At 42.7% G+C, this 25426-nt stretch overlaps 1 long non-coding RNA gene across 1 annotated transcript; it reads right to left on the bottom strand.

Annotated features, from left to right (window-relative positions):
* Nucleotides 1-16511: 16511 nt before the first annotated feature.
* On the bottom strand, nt 16512-18872 carry LOC124280539. The gene is made up of 3 exons (XR_006899708.1): nt 18860-18872; nt 18796-18802; nt 16512-16655 (listed from the first exon to the last, which is right to left on the bottom strand). It is a non-coding gene; the product is annotated as an uncharacterized LOC124280539 (long non-coding RNA).
* Nucleotides 18873-25426: the final 6554 nt, after the last annotated feature.

Genomic DNA, 25426 nt, shown 5'->3' with positions numbered 1-25426 from the left:
ACCGGGAGGATGAGCACCACAACAACATCCCTGGTGCCTGGAGGCCAGACCAACAGGTGAGGAGATACTCCAGTTCCAGGCACACAAGAGAAACAATCGTCAGGGCAAAGTGATGTGGGACTATCTTAAGGCCTATTTTAACACTGAAGCAGGTTTAGTTCCGTGGCAAGAAAGACAAGCAGGAGTGAATGTTAACTAAATGATAACTTTTGATATTTCATGTTATAATGTTTTACTATTTATGTTAATAGTGTTTATTAATGCTCATTGCGCTAATAAAATGTCCTGTTTATTAATACAAGAGGCCGTAGAGGGCTTGTATCCCTCTACTGACTACTGGCATAACAGCTCCCTCGATCACTATGTTAGGATTTCTGCTTTATGCCATGAATGGTTTTTTTTCAATCGTCACGTTGCCCAAATCCTACTGTCAAAATTTCTGCTCGGACCGAGCAGTGGTAAAGGAAACACAAACAAAAACAAACTTTGGACTTATGTTTTATCTTTTTTCAATTTTTATTGGCATTATATATAACTGAAAGATAAAAATACTTATATAAGTACATTCATATCATATCATATCATATCATATCAAACAAAAACATAAACATATCACTAAAAGCACCCAGCTAAAAGCACCCAGTCTAAGTAGCACATAGCTAAGCACATAGTTTAAGGGGTGGAGAGAGTGGACCTGTCAAGCTGAGTGGTTGCCGTCATGGTCTCTGTGACCCGAGTGACAACTGTTGTGGGGCCCATGTCCATCAGTATCTCAGCCAGGTTGAATGACGCTTCATGCTGATGCAACGGGGCTGCTGGCTCTTGGCAGGAGGTACCAGGGTGGTGTAGGTAGCTGTCTGTGAGGACCTCTGATGAGGCAGTTCCTGTTGGCCTGGGTACTGGCTGTACCCTGGGAACTGCCTGTCGACCCAGGCTGGCTCCTATGAGTGACACACCGACCGAGCTGGAGCCACCAGTCTGGACTACCACTGCAAGGGGTCCGTATGCCACTGCTGGTACAGTTGAGGAGGTGCTGGTGCCAGGGCAGATCTTCCTGCTTTCAGATCTACCTGCTTCTCAGCGGTGTACAGATGGTTCAACATGGCCTTCTGTACGTCATGGTAGATGGACTAGAGGAGGTTCTGGAAAGCATGCCCCTCTGCGAATTTTAACCTCTCTGGATGGGTCACAGCAGGCGCTTGCAGGATCTGTAACAGCTTCTTCCCGTGGTCCTTGCAGGTGTGCAGCTCCTGGTCTAGGTTGTCGGCCCCCGTTATTCTGCTGCTGGCTCCCCTGGTGCTGGACACTGTCATAGTCGACCTCCCGGGAGTGCAGGTGGACGATGTGGTGGTCACTGGATACAGATTTCTGTTCCTGATGACCCACATCGGACATGTCACCCACCGCACAGCCCAGAGCTTCCGGAGTGGCGCCACCACCAGCAACAGAAATCTGGTCTATATCCACATATCTCAACAGCTGCCTGCCCACTCTTCTTCCTGAGTTTCCCTATGTGAGTATCGATGCTCTCAAAAAATGTAGTCAGTGCCTTCACCTCCTTCCCCATCTTCTGGGCCAGATCTTCCCACGCCTTATTCTTTTTAGAGACACAGAGATGGTCTAACCGCCTATTGTTGTAGATGAAGTCATTCTTTGAAAGATCTTTTTCGAGAAAGTGATAGAAAAACATGTGAAAGATCACTCGTTAATCAATATGGCGCCGATGACGGGGGCTTGAATCACATTCGTCAGTGTATGTATGACATACGGAAGTCAGATTGCTCAGACTTACCGGTAGGTGTTCTCATCAAGCGAGTTAAGAGACTGGGGCAAGTAAAGACTGTTATTGAAAAATATGCGTCCGATGTGTACCTTTTGTTCAAATTTATTCATGGAGTTGTACCTGCACACGATATTCAGTCAGATGAGTTAAGCTAAGGTAAACCGCCCCAGGTTAAACAGGGACAAAGCGAGTGCAATGACGATGAAAGGGATATGGTGTCAAATTTGCTATCAAAGAAGTTTTTTGCATGAATACATGAACAGAAAATTTGAAGATGTGTGTAAAATGATTGACGTTTTTCAAGCCATGTATAGCAATGACATGCTTAACCTCATTGAGCAATATCAAATTAAGGATAAAATACGTGAAAACAATGCTGTCGATTTTGCAAAACTTCGTGCCAATGAAAAGAATCACAAAAACGAGATTGTTATGCTTCGTAATGAACTCAAAGCAAAAGACACTGAAATCAGTCAGTACAAAGACGACATAAGCCCATCAATCATATCTATGGACAGCGTACGCTCTGTCGACGGTAAGACTGACCTGATGAATACACGCAACAAGCTCATGTATTCAGAGACTGTCAAGGGAACGCTGTGGATACCCCTTCAGCCGGTGGTCAAATTGTTACCAGTCAGAGTCAACGGCCGTGTCGACAACAACCAAGCGAGGAGATGAACAACCCTTGCGACAGCAGAATGGTAGACAACACTAGTGCTGACGTCATCATCATGGACGACAACGTGGAATAGAACACAGCCAAGGATATTAACAATGATGACAATAGTCGTGGGAGTGCTGATGTTACCCATCCTCATCATCAACGCACTATCATCAATAGGAGGGTGACGTTCGACAAGGAGTGGTCGAGGTCATTCAGTGAAGGATCAATTAGGCGTGATACACGGTTGTTGATAAACTGTTAGAAGTTTTGAAAGACTCTATCATTAAGTATGCCAAATCACGGGATGTTGCCATCACAAATACAACATTATTGAAGCACTGGGACACTGGACGTAACGCCACATATCCGATAAGAATCACTGTCTCGAGACACACTGTTCATAATCTCCATGATGACTTCTGGCCTGATAATGTCTTGTGCCGCTAATGGATTCCTCGAAAAGCTTGGTACAACCAACGTACACGTTCATGACCTTAACAACTATGCATATTCTTCACTGGTGTCTTATTACAATGGTGCTTCGCATTGCCACTTGGAATGTTCGTGGAGCTCAGAACGTCTAGCTGAAATTGAAGTCAAGCAAGATAGTAGTGACGTCACGACCAGAGGCGTAACTGCCATGTAGCACAAAAAGCATGTGCTTACACTTTGAAATTCAATAAAAGCATTTACAAGAGATATGTTATTGTCAAGTTGTTAAAATCTATTCGCATCAAGATACAAGTATTTTAAATGAGATTAAATTATCATTTGGTCTCCTTCGGAAATCATGAGTAAAAAGTTTAAAAGTGAGAACTATAAAAAAACGATTCTTTTTATTGTAAAATTGCAACAGAGGTTCCATCTGCTAGTTCAACCAACACGAATTCCAGTAACTGTTTTTCGTGCTCTGTTGAGGAAGAAATCGAAAGCGCGACTGGCATCAGATTCACGGAAACTATCTTACAGTTTCTCTGGTACTGATATTGGCTTACACGGAAAGTGAACTAAAATCAGAACGAATTCGTTCTACTCTTCTGAAACATTTACATTCAACAGATGTAAGGGTTGACAAACCACTAAAATATCTTTTAACGGAAATTAGAGGTGTAAAACGGAAATTTAATCCAACACATCTTGATAACAATGATTGGCTGAGATATTCTCCTTCAAAAGATGGCGTCATTTGCTTACCATGTGCTCTTTTTGCAAATGACAATCAAAAAGGCGCATTTGTTACATCGTAATGTCATGATTGGGCAAATATCGGGACACTTATTAAGAGACATACCAAACTTGATTCCCATCACTTTTGTGCCGGGAAATATTTGAATTATAGAACAATTGTCAGTCATAAACAGGATGATATTTGTTGCCAACTTTCTAATGCGCACAAGGAAACCGTTGAAAGAAATCGTTCAATTCTGAAAACAATAATTGAGACACTCGTTTTGTGCGGGAGACAGAATATTGCTATTAGAGGTCATGATGCTGAGAAAAAGCAAATGCGTAGCCCTCATGGATTATCGCGCAAAGTACGATGAGTTATTGAACAGTCATCTCCAAAACAGCACAATTAGAAACAAATATTTATCACCAGCCATTCAAAATGAGCTTCTTGATATTTGCTCATCTCAAGTTAATGACTGCAATTCACAGAAATGTTTTTTTTCTCATTGCTGACGAGGCAACAGATTCCTCAACCTGAGAACAAATTTCTATCCCTGTTTGACACATTTCATTGAACAACCAGGGCCAAACTATACTCAAGGAATAATTTTTAGGTTTCACTGAGGCTGACAGTACAAAGGCAGCTGCCTTAGCCGAGTCATTCCTGTCAGAACTAGACAAGTATGGGGTTACTAAATGCTATATGAGGGGTCAAGGTTATGATGGTGCCTCAAGCATGAGTGGTCATTTGAATTCTTTGTTCACTGTAAGTCTCATTGTTTGAATCTGGCCTTGGTTCATAGCTGTTCATCACTCAAGAGTATTATGTCAACAGTACAAAGCATTGCCTTTGCGTTTTCGTATTCGGAAAACGTGTCTCTTGGCATACACTAAGGAACTGGAATCAAATGAGAATGTTCAGGAAGCAATGGGGCGAAAGCGAAAGTTTGCTGAACTCGAGCGGGCAAGTTGCGCGGGTTCGCTATCCACTTTCAAAGCATCATTCGATGTTATAGTTGAAAGTTTGAGTGACCTTGAGGAAGATGGTGACTCTAGAGCAAGGTCCCTTAGATGTTCCATTCAATCTTTTGACTTCATCATTGGCCTTGTTGTTACTCAACACATAATCCAGTACACAGTTCAGTTATCTCTCATGTTGCAGTCTCCGGCCATTGACCTTATTCGTGCATCAAGCGAGGCCTCTTTTGTCATCAGCAGTTTGAAACAGATTCGCGATGACGAGTCTGTATGGGAGGAACTGCCAGCTGACATGGCAAGCAAATGCGACATTATTCTTACTAAGCCAAGATGTGTGAGCCGTCAAACGATGCGCAACAATGCCCCTGCATCCACACCTGAAATCTACTGGAAGACGAATCATTTTTACCCTTTGCTGGATCATATGGCTCAGCAATTAGAGGACAGGCTTATCTGTCCCAATGGCCGATTCGAAGCTCAGAATTTTGTACCTACTTCGGTCCTTAATATGACCCAGGAAATGGGTAGGCGAATATTCACCCAGTTCACTGAGCTGAAAGAGAACTCACATGAGCAACAAACGGTTGAAATCAGGCGATGGCAATCACGTTGGCAAGATGTTCCAGCAGAGGAGAGACCATCGTGTTTGTTGGCAACACTGGACAAAATACCTTTATCCAAATATCCAGGTTGCAGTCAAAACACTTGTGACAATGCCAGTGTCTTCGGCAACTGCGTTCCTTCAGCGCAATGAGACGTGTTAAAACGTATCTCAGGTCAACAATGGTAACGGAACGGCTTAATGCACTTGCACTACTTCATATTCACAGGGATTTTGATATCAACTTTGATAAGGTGGTGGATGCTTTTGCAGAAGAGAAAAACCCGCAAAATGGCGCTTCTCTTCAAGTAGAGTTGATGCATACAGTAACTGATGCTAGAAGATCTGTTCCTGACTGTTTCAAACAATTTCATAGTTGATTTAGCTCTTCTTCTTCTTGTTCCCTTTACAACGTTCATGTATTCCTGAGAGTTCCGGTTTTATTGTTTTTTTGGTTTATTGTACGTGTACTTTATGGGTCCATGCTTATCAGTTGCCCTGACATGGTGTTTAAAATAGTTACAAATTGTTTCACTGCGTTATTATTATTCCAGATAATTTTTGTTAGAACCTGCTCGTTTGGTTCGCCTGATGTTTTAGTCAGTTTGCGGTAATCGTTCATATCAAAACCTTAAGCTGGGCTTACAACTGAAATGTTCCTAGTTACGCCCCTGGTGGATGTGAGTGAACACTGGCTAGTGTCATGTCTTTGAGACTCTACACAATGACTTTAAGGTGTTTACTAACTTCCATGTAGAACACACCTCAAAACGAGGTGCAGGCGGTGTTGCTCTGTTTGTGAGTAAGAGTACGTTTCAGAGTATCGGTAGTGTAGATATAGATGTAACAACCATACCATTGGTGCTAAATTAATCAGAAACGGTACATCCCTCTACATTATTGGTCTCCGACTACCGTCATCAAACGTCCTAGACAGTGTTACTTTGATGTCATTTGTGATATGCTAGACGGGTATGACGAATGTTCTCAACTTGGTACAACTATCTTGCTCGGTGATTTTAAGGCCAATATCTGTGTACGTGATTCCCTAAAAGGTAGGGCAAAGATTCGCAGCACGTAAGCTTATTTCAGTTGTGCCACGCGATAGCAGCTGCACATACACATTTAGGAGTAAATGCAGCACTGTTAGAAGTATGATTGACTATGTGTTCATAGACCTTGAACTTCGCAGTAGTGTTGGAGGCTGTTACGTACATACAAGCGTCCCATATTCTGTGTCTGATCACAGCCCTGTCTTAGTATGTTTCCATATGGACGCTGTTCATGTAAGTTATCATGGTGAACGTCCAAACTGGCGGAAAGCAAACTGTATGCTATATCGGCATGAAACCGAAAGTTACTTTAGAAATGTCCAGTTTGCTGTTTCCCATTTTTCATCTCCCGATGAATACATTGAGTGTAACAATAGTTATATAGTGAGCAAACACAGTCTCTAACTTATAACCGTGACTCCTGTAACACGCAGGAAGGTGCATGTAATCTCTTTGCCAGGTACTTCAGTGACTTGTCTGTACCTCAGGGTCTAGAATGCTTTGATTCTGAGCACGTTGATAAGTTTGTAGATGTTGTATGTAACCCTGTAAATGACGACAGTGATTCAGTCACTCTCTCCCGTTTACTAAAGATGGTGTACTTGATACCGTAAAACGTCTTAAAGCAACAAATCTCCAGGTCCAGATGGTATTTCAAACGAGCATGTAAAATATGCTGGTCGGTCTGTTGTTGACCATATTGTAGCCCTATTGAATGCCATTGTATCGTTAGAGTATGTACCAAATGCATTTAGTGTTGGTAATGTTTTACCAATTCACAAAGGAAATGGTAAAAGCAAGCATGGCCATGTAGTTATAGAGGTATCACTCTTACACCTGTTCTCTCAAAACCTTTTGAAAGATTACTCCTCAAAAGAATTAAAACATGAAAACGATTTCCCTCACCCTCTCAGGATTTAGGGCGGGGGCGGGGCGGGGGCGGGGCGGGGGCGGGAGCGGAAACGGCAGCGCTTACTCTAACTGAAAGCATTGCCTACTATATTGAAAGAAATTGACCAGTTTATTATGCCTTCCTTGATAATGAGAAAGCGTTTGGTTAAATGGACTTTTCTATAAGCTTTACAATTTCGGTATTCGAGGTAAACTGTGACTACGTATATACACTATGTACACATCAATGACATCATGTGTTAGCACTGGTGGCTGTATTAATAATGTATTTGATGTAAAACGGGGGGTAGGTCAGGGTCGTGTTTTATCAGCTTGGCTCTTCACTCTATATATAAACGACTTACTTCACAGTATCGTTGACTCTGGGTATGACATATGTTTACCATGGGGTAAAACACCAGGGGTGCTGTTAGCCGACGACTTGTCTTTGTTTAGTGCATACCCAGATGGATTATTTCAAAGTTTGCTTGATGTTGTAAATAGGCATGCGCACACATGGCAATTGCGTTTTAATGCATCAACTAGTTTCTTTCTTGCATTTGGTGATACAAAAACAAATGTCCATCCTAAAATATACATTGGTGAGAAGGAAATACCTTCCAATACACATGTAAAAGTTGCCAAATCTATTTCACCCGGTAGAAGTACAGAACGTACGCAGTTCGTATGTGAAAGGCTGAGGATACTCTTTTATGCCAATGAGAACCATGGCCTGTGTTTTGGTGGCCTTAACCCACTCTGTGGTGTCCGTATTTGGAAAAGAGTTATTCTGCCATGCGGTTTGTACTCTTGTAATGTATGGGCTCGTTTACCTGAAAAAGAATATGATATGCAGGAAACCAGTTTTGTAAGAGTATCGAAGGCCTTTCAAAACGTGGATCGTCCACAATATCCAGAGGCAGTCTCGCCCTGGTCATACTACGAAGATATATGCACCAAAAGTCCTTACTATTTCTCGGTAAACTATGTATTAGGGTTGCTAAATTTGCATTTAAGAAAGTGATTGTGCATAGACTGGAGAAAGAGCGATATAGAAAACCATCGCCAATCTTCCACATGCTTAATCTTGTCACAATGTATGACCTAGATATACATTTGCACAACTATGTAAACCATCTTCCTTCTTAACGAAGACTGAGTGGTCTGTACTGGTTAAAGAAAGAATACTTAAAGCTGAGGATTCACATGTTGCTTCTGTAACGAAGTTGAGACTCAACCTTGAAAGATATCGTACTATAAGATATCCTAAAAATGTTCACAGACTGTGGTCTGCATGTTATAAAAAGCCAGAATGTTTCTATTATATATATAATATTGCTGCTCTTCTACGTATCAGCACACTTAGCATTCAGTCTCTTGAGTGTGAATGTGGCATGGTTGCCTATGATATTGTAAAGCATGTATTTCTACACAGTATTCTCATACAAAGTAGTAGTAACGCTTTGATTGAGTCACTAGTTCACATGCTAGATGTTGACACTTTTGTCAGTTTATGGAATCATGAAGACCTATTTGTCTCATTAATGCTCGGTGGTCTACCAAATGTATGTGCTCAAGAGCTCCAACAAGAAACGTGGTTTAAATGTATAAATATAATCGCAACCCTGGCTGCATCAACTAAAATACCTATTCTAATTTTGATTGTCACACTGTTATAATCTGTAAATACATACGTTTAACCTAGGTTACAACTTGATGTTTCTTCAACTTCGGAGGAAAAAAAGATTATCTATCTATCATGGTCAGATGCTCAGATGTTTGGCGACTCGGAGCTGATCAACGACCTGGAAGAGGAAGCCCTGAGACTCCCCCACCCTGCCCACCCTGCAAGCCTTGGTGACCAACAGGATATGCCCTTCTTCATCCTGGGGGGCGACGCCTTCGCACTCAGGAACTACCTCATGAAGCCATACAGCAAAAGAAGGATGTCCAGAAAGGACTACAGACTCTCAAGAAGGAGGGGAGTGGTGGAAAATGCCTTCGGGATCCTAACCAATAGATTCAGGTATCTCCTCAGGACTCTAGCCCCAAACTGTGAAAGATATAGTGGATGCGGCAGTGGTTCTGCACAACCTACGGAGGTTCCGGTTCAGGGGGTGAGACAGACTTGTCCTTTCCCTTCTTGCCTCTTGTACCCTTGGGTGGCATCATTCAAAGGCTCCAAAAACTACTCACAAAGTCAGGTTGACAGATGTGCACTCTTAGGGTAGATCACTGAATGGGGCGCATTAATTCTGATTTCCAGTACATATATGGGCGCAAGAACTCGTAACAGATCGTGAGCGTCCGTGAAAAAGCGTCAATACTCGCATCTACTCGCATTTACGCGTATCAACTCGTATCTAGTCGTGAGTCATTCGTGTCAGGTCGTGAGCAGTGGGACCCGACAGAGCGTCACAGAGCGTCACAGATCGTCACAGATCGCAACCCATCTCAACAGAGCGGGGTGTTTTTCTTGTCGACGATTGATTCCCGACCACCACGATTTGGAGGCACGATTAGATGCGATATGTTGCACTGTGTTACGATGCAATACGATTTGATGCGATGATCACGATTGACAATTAATCGTGTTGATCGAAGATAAAATTTTAACCATCCAAATGTTTTTTCTACGATCAGCACTGTTGTCACGAATGACCTAAAGATTTGATAGTATCACCACGATTTGTCCACGATTAAGACCACGATTCAATCGTGGCGCGAACCGTGATAGTGTGAACATAGCATTAAGAGAAATACAACATATTCTCTTCACCATGTTTACATCAGCAAAGCGTTTGAATTACGTCATATCTGCTTCTCCTGACCTACGTACGTATTGCAGCATGATAACTCTCAGAGAACGGCCAGAATTTATTGTTGAGAACCAGTCTGCAGCTATTGGACCTCTTGGACATAGACGCTGTTCCCTTCCTGAAGGGGATCGCTTTGTGGGTGAAGATTTCAGGGAATACCACTTTGAGGTTACTTTAACTTTTTCATTATTTATCAGCCTCGAGTGGGACTGATCATTGGTTAACGGCTGGACAAAGTTATAAGATAAAGACGTATTCAACAGTTGAACATACTTTAAGCCAGTTTTGGAGTGCAGTTAAAGCAGGGTGTTATGGCAAGCCACCGGAATTGACGTCAGAACAGGAAGTGACAAGATCACCCCAAACAACCGAAAGGGACATCGCCATCAGAAACCATAAGCAACGTCATAAGACCTGGACGACACACCATAGAGTGACACCACAGAAATGCAATATTACGGAATTCTACGAATAATGTTTAATTATTAGCATATTGATTATGTTGGTTTGTTGAAAGTTATTGCTTCTTTGAGTGGCATTTAAGAAGTTAGGGCATACGATATTTAAACTCTTATATTTTGTGTATCGAAACGTCGCACTCTCAAGACAAACAGAAGTTGTTAACCATCAAGGTAGTTCCATATAGAAAGTTACTGCTTCGGGCGAGGAGATCAGTTATATCAGTTCTAAAGATGCAGGGGTATATCAGTTCTAAGGGCGAAGGGGTATATCAGTTCTAAAGATGCAGAGGTATATCACTTCTAGGGGTATATCAGTTCTGAAGATGCACAGGTATATCAGTTCTATGTGTCAAGTGATATGTCAGTTCTGTTCTATGCAGAGGTATATCACTGAAGGGGTATATCAGTTCTGAAGATGCACAGGTATATCAGTTCTGAAGTTGCAGGGGTATATCAGTTCAAGATTCACGGGGTAAAGTGATATATCATACTATAGAAGTAGTGACACCACAGAAATGCAACAGTACGGAATTTTCCGAATACTGTGTACAGTTATTAGCATCTTGATTGTGTTGGTTTGCGGAAGGAAGTGTTTTCTTTCCTACTCACTCATTTGCAGATGCATTTCGATTTGACAAACTGTTCTGATTCTGAAGATTTCATAGTGCGAGGACAGCCATATAACAGGAGGTATGGTTATGATGGAATATGGGGGTAGCATTATTACAATTATACTTATAATAGCTATTGAAAGCAGAATGCTATCTTCTTAATCCTGCTTGTTATAGTGTTATTTATAATGGTCTTTGATCATGCCTCCGTTCCTGAATCTTGGTCTTTGGGAGTTATTGCTGCGACACACAGGCGAGGGTATACCCATGCAGCTATAGGGGCATGTCTGGTTTCTGGATGACGGAAGATACCAGTTCTGAGGTTACAGGGGTATGTCGGTTCTGAGGTTACAGGGGTATGTCAGTTCTGAGGTTACAGGGGTATGTCAGTTCAGAGGTTACAGGGGTATGTCAGTTCTGAGGTTACAGGGGTATGTCAGTTCTGAGGTTACAGGGGTATGTCAGTTCTGAGGTTAGAGGGGTATGTCAGTTCTGAGGTTACAGGGGTATGTCAGTTCTGAGGTTACAGGGGTATACCAGTTCTGAGGTTAGAGGGATATGTCAGTTCTGAGGTTACAGGGGTATACCAGTTCTGAGGTTACAGGGGTATGTCAGTTCTGAGGTTACAGGGGTATACCAGTTCTGAGGTTACAGGGGTATATCAGTTCTGAGGTTACAGGGGTATGTCAGTTCAGAGGTTACAGGGGTATACCAGTTCTGAGGTTACAGGGGTATGTCAGTTCTGAGGTTACAGGGGTATGTCAGTTCTGAGGTTACAGGGGTATGTCTGTTCTGAGGTTACAGGGGTATGTCAGTTCTGAGGTTACAGGGGTATGTCAGTTCTGAGGTTACAGGGGTATGTCAGTTCTGAGGTTAGAAGGATATGTCAGTTCTGAGGTTACAGGGGTATACCAGTTCTGAGGTTACAGGGGTATGTCAGTTCTGAGGTTACAGGGGTATGTCAGTTCTGAGGTTACAGGGGTATGTCAGTTCTGAGGTTACAGGGGTATACCAGTTCTGAGGTTAGAGGGGTATGTCAGTTCTGAGGTTACATGGGTATACCAGTTCTGAGGTTACAGGGGTATGTCAGTTCTGAGGTTACAGGGGTATGTCGGTTCTGAGGTTACAGGGGTATGTCAGTTCTGAGGTTACAGGGGTATACCAGTTCTGAGGTTACAGGGGTATGTCTGTTCTGAGGTTACAGGGGTATGTCAGTTCTGAGGTTAGAGGGGTATGTCAGTTCTGAGGTTACAGGGGTATGTCAGTTCTGAGGTTACAGGGGTATGTCGGTTCTGAGGTTACAGGGGTATGTCAGTTCTGAGGTTACAGGGGTATGTCAGTTCTGAGGTTACAGGGGTATACCAGTTCTGAGGTTACAGGGGTATGTCAGTTCTGAGGTTACAGGGGTATACCAGTTCTGAGGTTAGAGGGGTATGTCAGTTCTGAGGTTACAGGGGTATACCAGTTCTGAGGTTACAGGGGTATGTCAGTTCTGAGGTTACAGGGGTATGTCAGTTCTGAGGTTACAGGGGTATGTCAGTTCTGAGGTTATAGGGGTATACCAGTTCTGAGGTTACAGGGGTATACCAGTTCTGAGAGTGAAGGGATATATCAGTTCAGTTCTAAAGATGTAGGACTATATCAGTTCTAAAGGTGCAGGGGTATACCAGTTCTAAGGATGAAAGGGTGTACCAGTTCCAAGGGTGCAGGGGTATATCAATTCTAAGGGTGCACTGATGTCCCCCGCCGTGATATTGCTGGAATATTGCTAAAAGTGGCGTACAACTAAACTCACTCACTCCCTCTAAGGGTGCAGGTGTCTATCAGTTCTAAGGGTGCACCCATTTCTGACGTCCCCCGGGGTGATATTGCTGGAATATTGCTAAATCTGGCGTAAAACTAAACTCACGCACTCACTCCCTCTGAGGGTGCAGGTGTATATCAGTTCTAAGGGTGCATGAATACACCATTTTTAAAGGTGCAGGGGTATATCAGTTCTGAGGGTGAAGGTGTATTCTCAGTTTTGGGGATGCAGGGGTATGTCAGTCTTAAGGTTGAACGGATATATCAGTTCTAAGGATGCAGGGATACATCAGTTCTGAGGATGAAGCGATATATCAGTTTTGAAGGTGCAGGGTTATTTCAGTTCTAAGGGTACATGGATATATCATTTCTTAGTGGCGCGGGATCATGTGAGTTCTAAGGGCGGGGGATCATGTGAGTTCTAATCGTGAAGGGATATATCAGGTTTAAAGGTGCAGGGATATATCAGTTCTCTGTTTCTGTTGTAGACAGAAGGTACGCGTCCTGGTTTGAGGTTGAAGTGATTTCTCTCATGCTGAGACGCTGCATAGAAATTGTTCATACATTTGCTTGCAAGCTTTTTAGTTGTCCGACTGGGAATATATGCGGTAACTTTTTTGTATTACCGTATATGTATCTATATTTGTGTAAGTTGTTGTAAACTGAGCAGTGAGCTCTACTCTAGTGTTAATCTCTGCTTATTGGGTGTGTCCACGGGCATTTAACATTGAAATGTGTATCTGTGATGATCAATCAGATGCAAAGCCGAGATGAAGACGGATTGTCTATTCTTGATTGGCTAGCTTGAAATTGTCAGTGCTCCTCTTTGTAGTCCCTTGTTACGCCACTGCACTTTCACGGACACTTCACACTGCGCTTGGAAAAAGACAACTTAATATATAGGTAAGTCTTAAAAGTTAGTACATTCTGTATTCTGTTCTGTTTATGCAAGTGGAATATTGAAATCGATGTAGTTAAAATGTCTGTCTGTCATTAATGGTACTTAAACACGTCACCTGTACCAGTACACGTGTTTGTGTGTATGGGAGGGTGTATGTGCAGTAGATATATGACAATGTGGGCATGTCGGTTTATTCCCATAAGAACTACACCCCATTTGAACTACATCCCAAATTAACTACAGGGATTAATTAGACAGACAGACAGACAGACAATTTATTTCAATTATTCAAGGCCATGGCCCATATTACAAAAGGGTTTTAACAGGTGTATTCATGCTGGTCATATTACAGGTATCTTGTCACCGGACGAGACCAAAAAAAGTTCTCGTAAAATAACAACAGAGATGCTACACTAAACTATCACACAATATTTCAGCATATATACTGAAGATCTAATTATTATTTGTTGTATTTCTTATCCTAAAGACTTTATATAAAAACCTTGCCAAACTTAATATTACAATCTTGTCAGTGCTTGACATAATTCTAACCAAATTGTCCAGAGAAGTGCTATTTCTTATGCTTTTATGAAGACATTCTCTTCTTTCGGCTTCATAACGCTGACAGATCATCAAGACATGAAATTCATCTTCAACAAGAAATAAAATTTTACTATGACTATATAAGCAAAATCTTTCACTAGCAGTTAAATTGCAATGCCTTCCTGTTTCAATTGCTAGCCTGAAATTATTACACCTGAATTTACAGATAACAGTTCTTAAATGCTGTGGAATGTCAATTGAAAGATTAGACTCAACATGTAACATTGTTTTAAATTGACAATAAGTTTGACACTTGCTCAAGTGTGACGTAATACAGTGCCATTCCTGGCTCAAGGAGTCAAACAATCGCTGTATAAAAATAGAAATAACCATTTTCACATTGCCAATATCTTGACATATCCACACAATTCCGAAACCGAATTGAAAAAATTGTTTCTCACATGAGAGGCCCAAATAGTTCTACGACCGCCTCCATGGTGTAGTGGTTAGAGCGTCCGCCCGGAGAGCGGAAGGTCGCGGGTTCGATCCCCGGCCGCGTCATACCAAAAGACGTTAAAATATGGTACTTGTTGGTTCCTGCCTGGCGCTCGGCATTAATGGGTACAACAAGGACTGGTCGGCTCGGAGTCAGTATAATGTGTCTGAGTGGGATATTCATGCTTCACTGCGGCATGGTATATCAGTGGGCTAGCACTATAAAACCAGCTTCAGTCTGGCTAGTACAAGCAGCCGCACATACACATACACACACATGCACGTCGTCATATGAGCGAAATATTCTCAAGCACAACGTTAAGCCCAATTTCACCTCACTTCACCCAAGTAATTCTACCCACATCATCAAGGTTTTTAAGCATTAAGTAAGACTGACAAGGTAAACGATTATAATCAAATTGAATTATTCTACACCAATATTTTATTAGTTATAACATAGAGTTATACTGAAGTGGTACTCTACCACATTCACCAAGTGCTATAACATCACATGTATGTAACCTTAATATTTGCTTGCAGAAGCTAGTTTGTACTCTTTCAATGGTTTTACAATAGTGGGTACCCCAAACATTAGCTCCATATGAAATAATTGGAACAATAACTGTATCAAATATCTTGAAGGCATCAGTACAAGAGACAAAACCATGCTTTCTTTGATAATTATATAATGACATCAGTGCCTTGTTAGCCTGAGCTGCTAAACAGCTTTGTGCCTTAGACCATGACAAGGTTGGTGTGAAGACAAACCCAAGATACCTATAATTATTAACAACATCAATTTTCTTACCTTTAAAGTACCATTTCTCGTAACTTTTTAGAGGACCACCTCTTCGGAATACCATTATCGTAGTTTTTTGTATGTTTACCTTCATACCAGTTGCTGCACAAAATTGTTCTAAAACATTTATTTTTCTTTGTAGATTGATAACAGAATCAGATACCCCTGATACATCATCAGCAAAGAATAATGCTACAATATTTGGATGTTCTTGTGAAACAGATATACCATTACCTCCTTTCTCTTCGAGCATTACAGACAATTGGTTTATAAAGATAACGAATATAAGAGGACTCATAATACACCCCTGACGGGTTCCAATATTACACTTTAAGTACTCTGTTAATCCACCATCTGTTCTTACACAGCATGATAAAGATGAATACATAGAGACAATAAAATCAAGAAATTTACCTTGTACACCTATATTGTATAAAGTTTTAAACAGAACATTGTGGTTTACACAATCAAACGCTTTACTAAAATCTATAAAAATGCAGTAGAATCTTTCTTTTTCTTGGATATGTATTTCTGATTCATTGCTTGCAAAGTAAATACCTGATCGATAGTGGAGTAACCAGGCCTGAAACCTGCCTGGAGTTCGGAGATGACATGGTTAATTAGGGATTAATTATCTGAGTAGAGGCACCCCCGTGGCAAGTAATGAGCACAACCCATCAGCTCTCGCATGCTTAAAATCCTATTGACCAGTAATTATGTTGTTGTAAAGGTAATCCAATAACCAGAAAGTAAAGGACAAGAGTTGTTGTAGTTGTTGTAGTTAGTGAATGTTCTTGTATTCATATGATAAAAAAAACAACCTTAGTATATTGGTAAAGGTAAAGGTATATTGGAGTAAAGGTGAAATATCAACGAATGAGTTTTTAAGTTAAAATAGTATTATTATAGACTGCAATCCAGTATTTGGATGCAGTTGGCTACTTATTGAAGCTAGGCCAAACCGGATTCTACATGGATCAGACTGAACACTGAGGATGAAGGTGACACTAAATTATCACACTAAATGTATAAGCCTATTTATAGATGAACTATCTATATATCTATATATAAAACTCTTTATCTGCACAAAACCTTTAGCAGTTCAACGGCTCTTCATGTGTACAAAGAAAACTAAGTGTCGTCATAGGCGACGCAAAACAGTAGTAGCTATATCATCATCATGCGTATGATGTTACAGTTAGTGCCAATAGGTAATATGTAATAGATATATAAGACATATCTTCCCAGGTAGTTAAAAATACTGTTCATAAAGCAGTAAAAGTTCCAAGAGGGACACTTATGAAAACAAAAGAAACAAATACAGATCGAGATGGACATTCTTCGATTTGTTTGTACCTACGATCCTAATAACTGTACAATTATGCCCATTATAAAAGCAAATCTTCCAATTTTGTATAAACGTGATACTACGAAAAAAGGTTTATCAGTCAGTGTAACAAAATGTCAAACACCTCGATGTGGAACTTGTTCAATCATAACTGAAGACTGCAAATTTACATTTTGTGAAGGCAAAAGTGTTTCAGTTCTGATTATGGGCTGTGCTGATGAATAGTCTCTCAGAACATACACAATATAGACGGAAACAAACAAATACATTAATTCGCATCCCTGTGTAGGTTTACTCGACTTAAACCCTTTGCTAAAAAGCAAATCTATTTTGTAGGATAAAGGTTAGGGTACAGAGAACGGTGACACAAATATAAGCCATAATTATTTTCAATGATTATGAAAATGTCTTTGGAAAGACTTAGCATTTTAGTTGCTATCGAACATGTTTTTTTCCTTTTCATACATTTTGATTTATAAACATTTAATAATTTTGTGTAATGCCTTTGAAACAACATATGTATTATGTTTGTGGTCGTGCAGTGGTAGTGGTGTAACGTGTAGTATATGTTGTGGGCTTCAGGGAGTGTTAGTGGGGTTGTTCCATTCAGTGGGCAGGCGCGCCACATAGGTTGCAAAGCTTTACATTTAGATAGTATTACGGGCGTGCCCAACTTTCATTGCCAATAGCATGTGTAAGCCCGGGCTTTTATTTAATGGTAGCTATGCCCCTGGTGGATGGTGGTGGTGGTGTATAGTGTACTGGTGTTACTGCAGTCTCTCGCAGGGGTGCTGGTGGTGTATAGTGTATTGGTGTTACTGCAGTCTCTCGCGGGGCTGCTGGTGCTGAGGTGAGGTGTCGTGTAGTGGTGGTGGTGGTGTATAGTGTACTGGTGTTACTGCAGTCTCTCGCAGGGGTGCTGGTGGTAAGATGAGGTGTCGTGTAGTGGTAATGGTGCACTCTCATGAAGTGATTTGTGGTTTCTTGTTGACTGTCGGTGGTGAGGTGTCATACAGTGGTGGTGTATAGTGTATTGGTGTTACCGCAGTCTCTCGCAGGGCTGCTGGTGCTGAGGTGAGGTGTCGTGTAGCGGTGGTGGTGGTGTATAGTGTACTGGTGTTACTGCAGTCTCGCAGGGGTCCTGGTGCTGAGGTGAGGTGTCGTAGTGGTAATGGTGCGCTCTCATGAAGTGATTTTGGTTTCTGTCTGTCGGTGGTGAGGTGTCATACAGTGGTTGTGTATAGTGTATTGGTGTTAATGCAGTCTCTCGCAGGGGTCCTGGTGCTGAGGTGAGATGTCGTGTAGTGGTGGTGGTGGTGTATAGTGTACTGGTGTTGCACTGCAGTGCTGGTCGCAGGGGTGCTGGTGGTAAGATGAGGTGTCGTGGTGGTGGTGGTGTATGGTGTACACTGGTGTTACTGCAGTCTCTCGCAGGGGTGCTGAAGTAAGATTTCGTGGTTAATGGTTTCTTGTTGACTGTCGGTGGTGAGGTGTCATACAGTGGTGGTGTATAGTGTATTGGTGTTACCGCAGTCTCTCGCAGGGCTGCTGGTGCTGAGGTGAGGTGTCGTGTAGCGGTGGTGGTGGTGTATAGTGTACTGGTGTTACTGCAGTCTGACGCAGGGCAGCTGTAGTCCAGGAGGAGGCAGCGGAAAAAATTCAAATCGTAGCCTCCCCAGTACTGATTTTGTTTGACACTATTTTCAGTTAGTATGATGTCTTGGGCTCATGAAAAGGCCTGTAATACTCTCAGATTGTGGTATCAGGGTTTTTTTACAGGCCATTATATGTGGTGGGGGTCTGCGAGCATTTTCATCACATTTGGTTTGCTGCCCGACAACACCTCAAAGTTAATCATTAATAGTTTTACTACTATCAATCTGATCACTTTCATTTTGACCTCTGTGTACTGCTAAAGGATGTAGAAATTATTTGACATAATTTTGTTTTGAAAAAAAAAATCAAAATAATTTTGTTTTGTCGTGTTTTGCCTTCTCAGCACTTAAATTTACATAACAATGAACACCGAATGTTTCCATTTACATCCAAAGTTGATACTTTTGATGTGTTTTTACACTTATTTCTCCTAGAGTGATGGCTTGGGCACAAAACAAGTCATTTTGTATGGTCATAGCATGGTAATTTAATGTTTTACAGCTTATTCTTTGAGACAGGGGTATTTTTGCAATTCTCCGACTTTTCATGGAAATGTGTGAGGGTGATTTATTTAATGGCAGTTAACATTATTTTTGTTCCTAAAACAAGTTGTTTTTGTTTTCTCTTAACTTCTAGAGTGACGGCATGTTATTAGGAATGTTTACATATTACCCAGAATTCAAAATGGCCACCAAAATGGCCGCCATTGTAGTTTAACTACATATACTTATTGGAGGACTAAATTTGTACTGATATAAAATCCAAACAACTCATATGGTGTCTAATGTTTAATACAGTATAGGAATAGAGCTAAATTTCAATGATAGGGTCAATCAAAGCTTCACACTTCTAAAATATTTGATCAAATAACATGATCAAAAAGTGTTTGAAAACTATGCTTCATGGCCGATAACTACGTCTAAGCTTTGGTTGTAGGTATTCAAATTGTTCTATCAGATAACTCTTAATCACTTTTGATACATCCATAAGCTTGCAATTAACCCTCCTTTTCACTTTCTTTCTTTCATATGTTACTTCATGTCAGACGGGGTGAACGGGCAATTTTACCCACCCTAAACGTAACACCAACTGTCTGGGGACGGGGTAAAGACGAGACAGACGTACTGAGAACTGTTTATGATCAAACTAGCATTGTAATTTATACAAAAGTTACACGTTCTATCCCGTTCGAGCTCACTTTACAGTTATTGTTTGGACAGGGCAGGGCGTCCAAAGAACTACATTGGTGTGACAGGCTTTACCAACAGGTAGCATGGCTGGACCAACAGAACACCATCGTTCGTTCATACATGCTACAAGACTAGACTTGTTGACATGACTGCTAATGGGTTTGTCCCATTGTCTTGGCAGTGGTTTGTTTTTGCCAACAATCTTGACTTCTCGCGCCGCTGGCGATCCTCTTTTGATTTGCTCCCCTGCTTTGATTGCCTCTTGTCTGACATACCTGTCCCAAACAACATCAACTCTAATGCAGTCTGTTCGATTCAGAATTGAAGTGAAGTTGTCGCAATGCATATCAGCCAAGTGTCCAAATGTGGAAGCAGCTCCCTTTCTGAACATTTGCAATTTTGCCATTCCATCAACTATATGAACTGGCAACATTCTCTCTTCTGCTAGTATAAGCAGCGAAGGACCAAAAGCTTCGTTTTAAAGTTCATTTAACAAACCGCTTTTGATGTTCTTTCTTAATGTTCCATCTGAATGAGCCATTGTAAAATGAACACTAGAAATGTCCATGTTCACATCAAGGTTGATGACAAATCCATTCAATCTTCCAAATGAATGATGTCTGCATCTTGTGAACATTGGAAGTGGAGTTGTTGTCCCAAAGGATATGATTCACAGCCTCTTGCATGTTAAACAGATTGGGGCAGAGTAAAGGGATAACTTCATAAGTAGTCGATTGAACTCTTCCAGGACAAACTTGTGGTCACCTTTACATCGACTGAACCTGAAAACCTTTTCTACATTGATTCCCAAAAAAAGGCTGTAAAGCCCAGGGGTGAGAAGCTTCACACAACAAATGGATAACAATTTGGATGTTCAAGAAACACTCATTACATATTGTGGCCAGTTTGTGAGTTCTATGCATGTACCAAATAATCCAGTGATGTCTGTAGATGACACAAAATATTGAATGAAAACCTCCCACCAACATCCAACTGTCTAAAACATCACATTGAACGAGTAAACTACCAAACAGTCTCTGCAACCAATCATGAATATTCTTTCACCAGTTGACCATGGTTGGAGCATTTGTGATGGTCAGCTTATCCCTATTCTGATGTCGAGAGATCCTGCTCCCCATGGATTGGTTGAACTGACATCGTGTAAATGCAAAAAGTCAGCATGCCAGCAGAAAGAATGATATAGTGTGCGCAGAGGCATGTCTTTTTGTATGGCAGATGATTGTTGCCTGAACACCTTTGACTTGTGGCCAGTAGATGACTCCGATTCTGACATAAGTGAGTGAGTGAGTTTAGTTTTACACCGCACTCAGCAATATTCCAGCTATATTGCGGTCTTCTGTAAACAATCGTGTCTGGACCAGTCAATCCAGGGATCAACAGCATGAACATCAATCTGCGCAATTGGGATACGATGACATGTGTCAACCCAGTCAGCGAGCCTGACAACCAGATCCCGTTAGTCGCCTCTTACGACAAGCATGGGTTATTGAAGGTCAATTCTAACCCGGATCTCTACAAGTCCGATTCTGACATGAAGTAACATATGAAATGAAAGAAAGTGAAAAGGAGGGTTAATTGCAAGCTTATGGATGCATCAAAAGTGATTAAGAGTTATCTGATAGAACAATTTGAATGCCTACAACTAAAGCTTATATGTAGTTATCGGCCATGAAGCATAGTTTTCAAACACTTTTGGCTAATGTTATTTGATCAAATATTTTAGGAGTGTGAAGCTTTGATTGACCCTATCATTGAAATTTAGCTCTATTCCTATACTGTATTAAACATTAGACACCAAATGATTTGTTTGGATTTCATATCAGTACAAATTTAGTCCTCCAATAAGTATATGTAGTTAAACTACAATGGCGGCCATTTTGGTGGCCATTTTGAATTCTGGGTAATATACAAAAATCCCTAATAATATGCCGTCACTCTAGAAGTTAAGAGAAAACAAAAACAACTTGTTTTAGGAACAAAAATAATGTTAACTGCCATTAAATAAATCACCCTCACACATTTCCATGAAAAGTCGGAGAATCGCTAAAATACCCCTGTCTCAAAGAATAATTTGTAAAACATTAAATTACCATGCTATGACCATACAAAATGACTTGTTTTGTGCCCAAGCCATCACTCTAGGAGAAATAAGTGTAAAAACACATCAAAAGTATCAACTTTGGATGTAAATGGAAACATTCGGTGTTCATTGTTATGTAAATTTAAGTGCTGAGAAGGCAAAACACGACAAAACAAAATTATTTTGATTTTTTTTTCAAAACAAAATTATGTCAAATAATTTCTACATCCTTTAGCAGTACACAGAGGTCAAAATGAAAGTGATCAGATTGATAGTAGTAAAACTATTAATGATTAACTTTGAGGTGTTGTCGGGCAGCAAACCAAATGTGACGAAAATGCTCGCAGACCCCCACCACATATAATGGCCTGTAAAAACACCATACTAACTGAAAATAGTGTCAAACAAAATCAGTACTGGGGAGGCTACGAAATCCTATTTCTAGGCCCCTTTTGAGATTCTCCTCCTGGACTACTGGTGGTGAGGTGAGGTGTCGTGTAGTGGTAATGGTGCGCTCTCACGATGTGATTTGTGGTTTCTTGTTGACTGTCGGAGGTGGGGTGTCATACAGTGGTGGTGTATAGTGTATTAGTGTTAATGCAGTCTCTCGCAGGGGTCCTGGTGCTGAGGTGAGATGTCGTGTAGTGGTGGTGGTGGTGTATAGTGTACTGGTGTTACTGCAGTCTCTCGCAGGGATGCTGGTGGTAAGATGAGGTGTCGTGTAGTGGTAATGGTGCACTCTCATGAAGTGATTTGTGGTTTCTTGTTGACTGTCGGAGGTGAGGTGTCATACAGTGGTGGTGTATAGTGTATTGGTGTTACTGCAGTCTCTCGCAGGGGTCCTGGTGCTGAGGTGAGGTGTCGTGTAGCGGTAATGGTTCACTGTCATAAAGTGATTTGTGGTTTCTTGTTGACTGTCGGAGGTGAGGTGTCATACAGTGGTGGTGGCGGTGTACTGAGTGGTAGTGGGGCGTCATATAGTGGTGGAGGTGTACTGAGCAATAGTGGGGCGTCATGCAGTGTCGGTGAACTGAGTGGTATTGGGGCGTCATATAGTGGTGGAGGTGTACTGAGTGGAAATGGGGCGTCATATAGTGCTGTTGGTGTACTGATTGGTAGTCGGACGTCATGATGTGTCGGTGTACCGAGTGGTAGTGGGGCGTAATATATAGTGGTGGTGTCAGTGTACTGAGTGGTAGTGGGGCGTCATGCAGTGGTGGTGCTGTACAGAGTGGTAGTTGGGCGTCATGCAGTGGTGGTGCTGTACAGAGTGGTAGTGGGGCGTCATGCAGTGGTGGTGCTGTACAGAGTGGTAGTTGGGCGTCATGCAGTGGTGGTGCTGTACAGAGTGGTAGTGGGGCGTCATGCAGTGGTGGTGCTGTACAGAGTGGTAGTTGGGCGTCATGCAGTGGTGGTGCTGTACAGAGTGGTAGTGGGGCGTCATGCAGTGTTGGTGTACTGTGTATACTGAGCGGTAGTGGGGCGTCATGCAGTGGTGGTGTCAGTGTACTGAGTGGTAGTTGGGCGTCATGCAGTGGTGGTGTCAGTGTACTGAGTGGTAGTTGGGCGTCATGCAGTGGTGGTGTCAGTGTACTGAGTGGTAGTTGGGCGTCATATAGTGTTGGTGTCAGTGTACTGAGTGGTAGTGGGGCGTCATATAGTGTTCGTGTCAGTGTACTGAGTGGTAGTGGAGCATCATGCAGTGATGGTGGTGTACTGAGTGATTGTGGAGCGTCATGCAGTAGTGTTGGTGTACTGTGTGTACTGCGAGGTATTGGGGCGTCATGCAATGGTGTTTTTGCACTGTGTGTACTGACTGGTAGTGGGGCGTGATGCAGGGATAGTGGTGTACTGAGTGTTAGTGGGGCGTCATGCAGTGGTGTCGGTGTACTGAGTGTTAGTGGGGCGTCATGCAATGGTGTTTTTGCACTGTGTGTACTGACTGGTAGTGGGGCGTGATGCAGGGGTAGTGGTGTACTGAGTGGTAGTGGGGAGTCATGCAGTGGTGGTGTTGTACTGTGTGTACTGACTGGTAGTGGGGAGTCATGCAGTGGTGTCGGTGTACTGAGTGTTAGTGGGGAGTCATGCAGTGGTGGTGTTGTACTGGGTGTTAGTGGGGAGTCATGCAGTGGTGGTGTTGTACTGAGTGGTAGTGGGGCGTCATGCAGTGGTGTCGGTGTACTGAGTGGTTGTGGGGCGTCATGCAGTGGTGTCGGTGTACTGAGTGGTAGTGGGGCGTCATGCAGTGGTGTCGGTGTACTGAGTGGTAGTGGGGCGTCATGCAGTGGTGTCGGTGTACTGAGTGGTAGTGGGGCGTCATGCAGTGGTGTCGGTGTACTGAGTGGTAGTGGGGCGTCATTTAGTGGTGGCGCCGGTGTACTGAGTGGTAGTGGGGCCTCAAATAGTGGTGGTGTCGGTGTACTGAGTGGTAGTGGGGCGTCATGCAATGGTGTCGGTGTACTGAGTAGTAGTGGGGCGTCATGCAGTGGTGTCGGTGTACTGAGTGGTTGTGGGGCGTCATGCAGTGGTGTCGGTGTACTGAGTGGTAGTGGGGCGTCATTTAGTGGTGATGCCGGTGTACTGAGTGGTAGTGGGGCGTCAAATAGTGGTGGTGTCGTTGTACTGAGTGGTAGTGGGGCGTCATGCAGTGGTGTCGGTGTACTGAGTGGTAGTGGGGCGTCATGCAGTGTTGTCGGTGTACTGAGTGGTAGTGGGGCGTCATGCAGTGGTGTCGGTGTACTGAGTGGTTGTGGGGCGTCATGCAGTGGTGGTGGTGTACTGAGTGGTAGTTGGGCGTCATGCAGTGGTGTCGGTGTACTGTGTGGTAGTGGGGCGTCATGCAGTGGTGTCGGTGTACTGAGTGGTTGTGGGGCGTCATGCAGTGGTGGTGGTGTAATGGGTGGTAGTGGGGCGTCATTTAGTGGTGGTGCCGGTGTACTGAGTGGTAGTGGGGCGTCAAATAGTGGTGGTGTCAGTGTACTGAGTGGTAGTGGAGCGTCATGCAGTGGTGTCGGTGCACTGAGTGGTTGTGGGGCGTCATGCAGTGGTGGTGGTGTAATGGGTGGTAGTGGGGCGTCATTTAGTGGTGGTGCCGGTGTACTGAGTGGTAGTGGAGCGTCAAATAGTGGTGGTGTCAGTGTACTGAGTGGTAGTGGAGCGTCATGCAGTGGTGTCGGTGCACTGAGTGGTTGTGGGGCGTCATGCAGTGGTGGTGGTGTAATGGGTGGTAGTGGGGCATCATTTAATGGTGGTGCCGGTGTACTGAGTGGTAGTGGGGCGTCAAATAGTGGTGGTGTCAGTGTACTGAGTGGTAGTGGAGCGTCATGCAGTAGTGTCGGTGTACTGAGTGGTAGTGGAGCGTCATGGAGTGGTGGTGGTGTACTGTGTGTGCTGAGTGGTAGTGGGGCGTCATGCAGTGGTGTCGGTGTACTGAGCGGTAGTGGAGCGTTATTCAGTGTCAGTGTACTGCGTGTACTGAGTGGTAGTGGAGCATCATGCAGTATTGTCGGGGTACTGAGTGGTAGTTGGGCGTCATGCAGTAGTGTCGGTGTACTGAG

The sequence above is a fragment of the Haliotis rubra genome, unplaced genomic scaffold (genome assembly GCF_003918875.1).
Source record: "Haliotis rubra isolate DU_JTF1 unplaced genomic scaffold, ASM391887v1 Scf27, whole genome shotgun sequence".
NCBI classification, from domain to species: domain Eukaryota; kingdom Metazoa; phylum Mollusca; class Gastropoda; order Lepetellida; family Haliotidae; genus Haliotis; species Haliotis rubra.
This window is presented reverse-complemented; position numbering and strand designations above follow the sequence as displayed.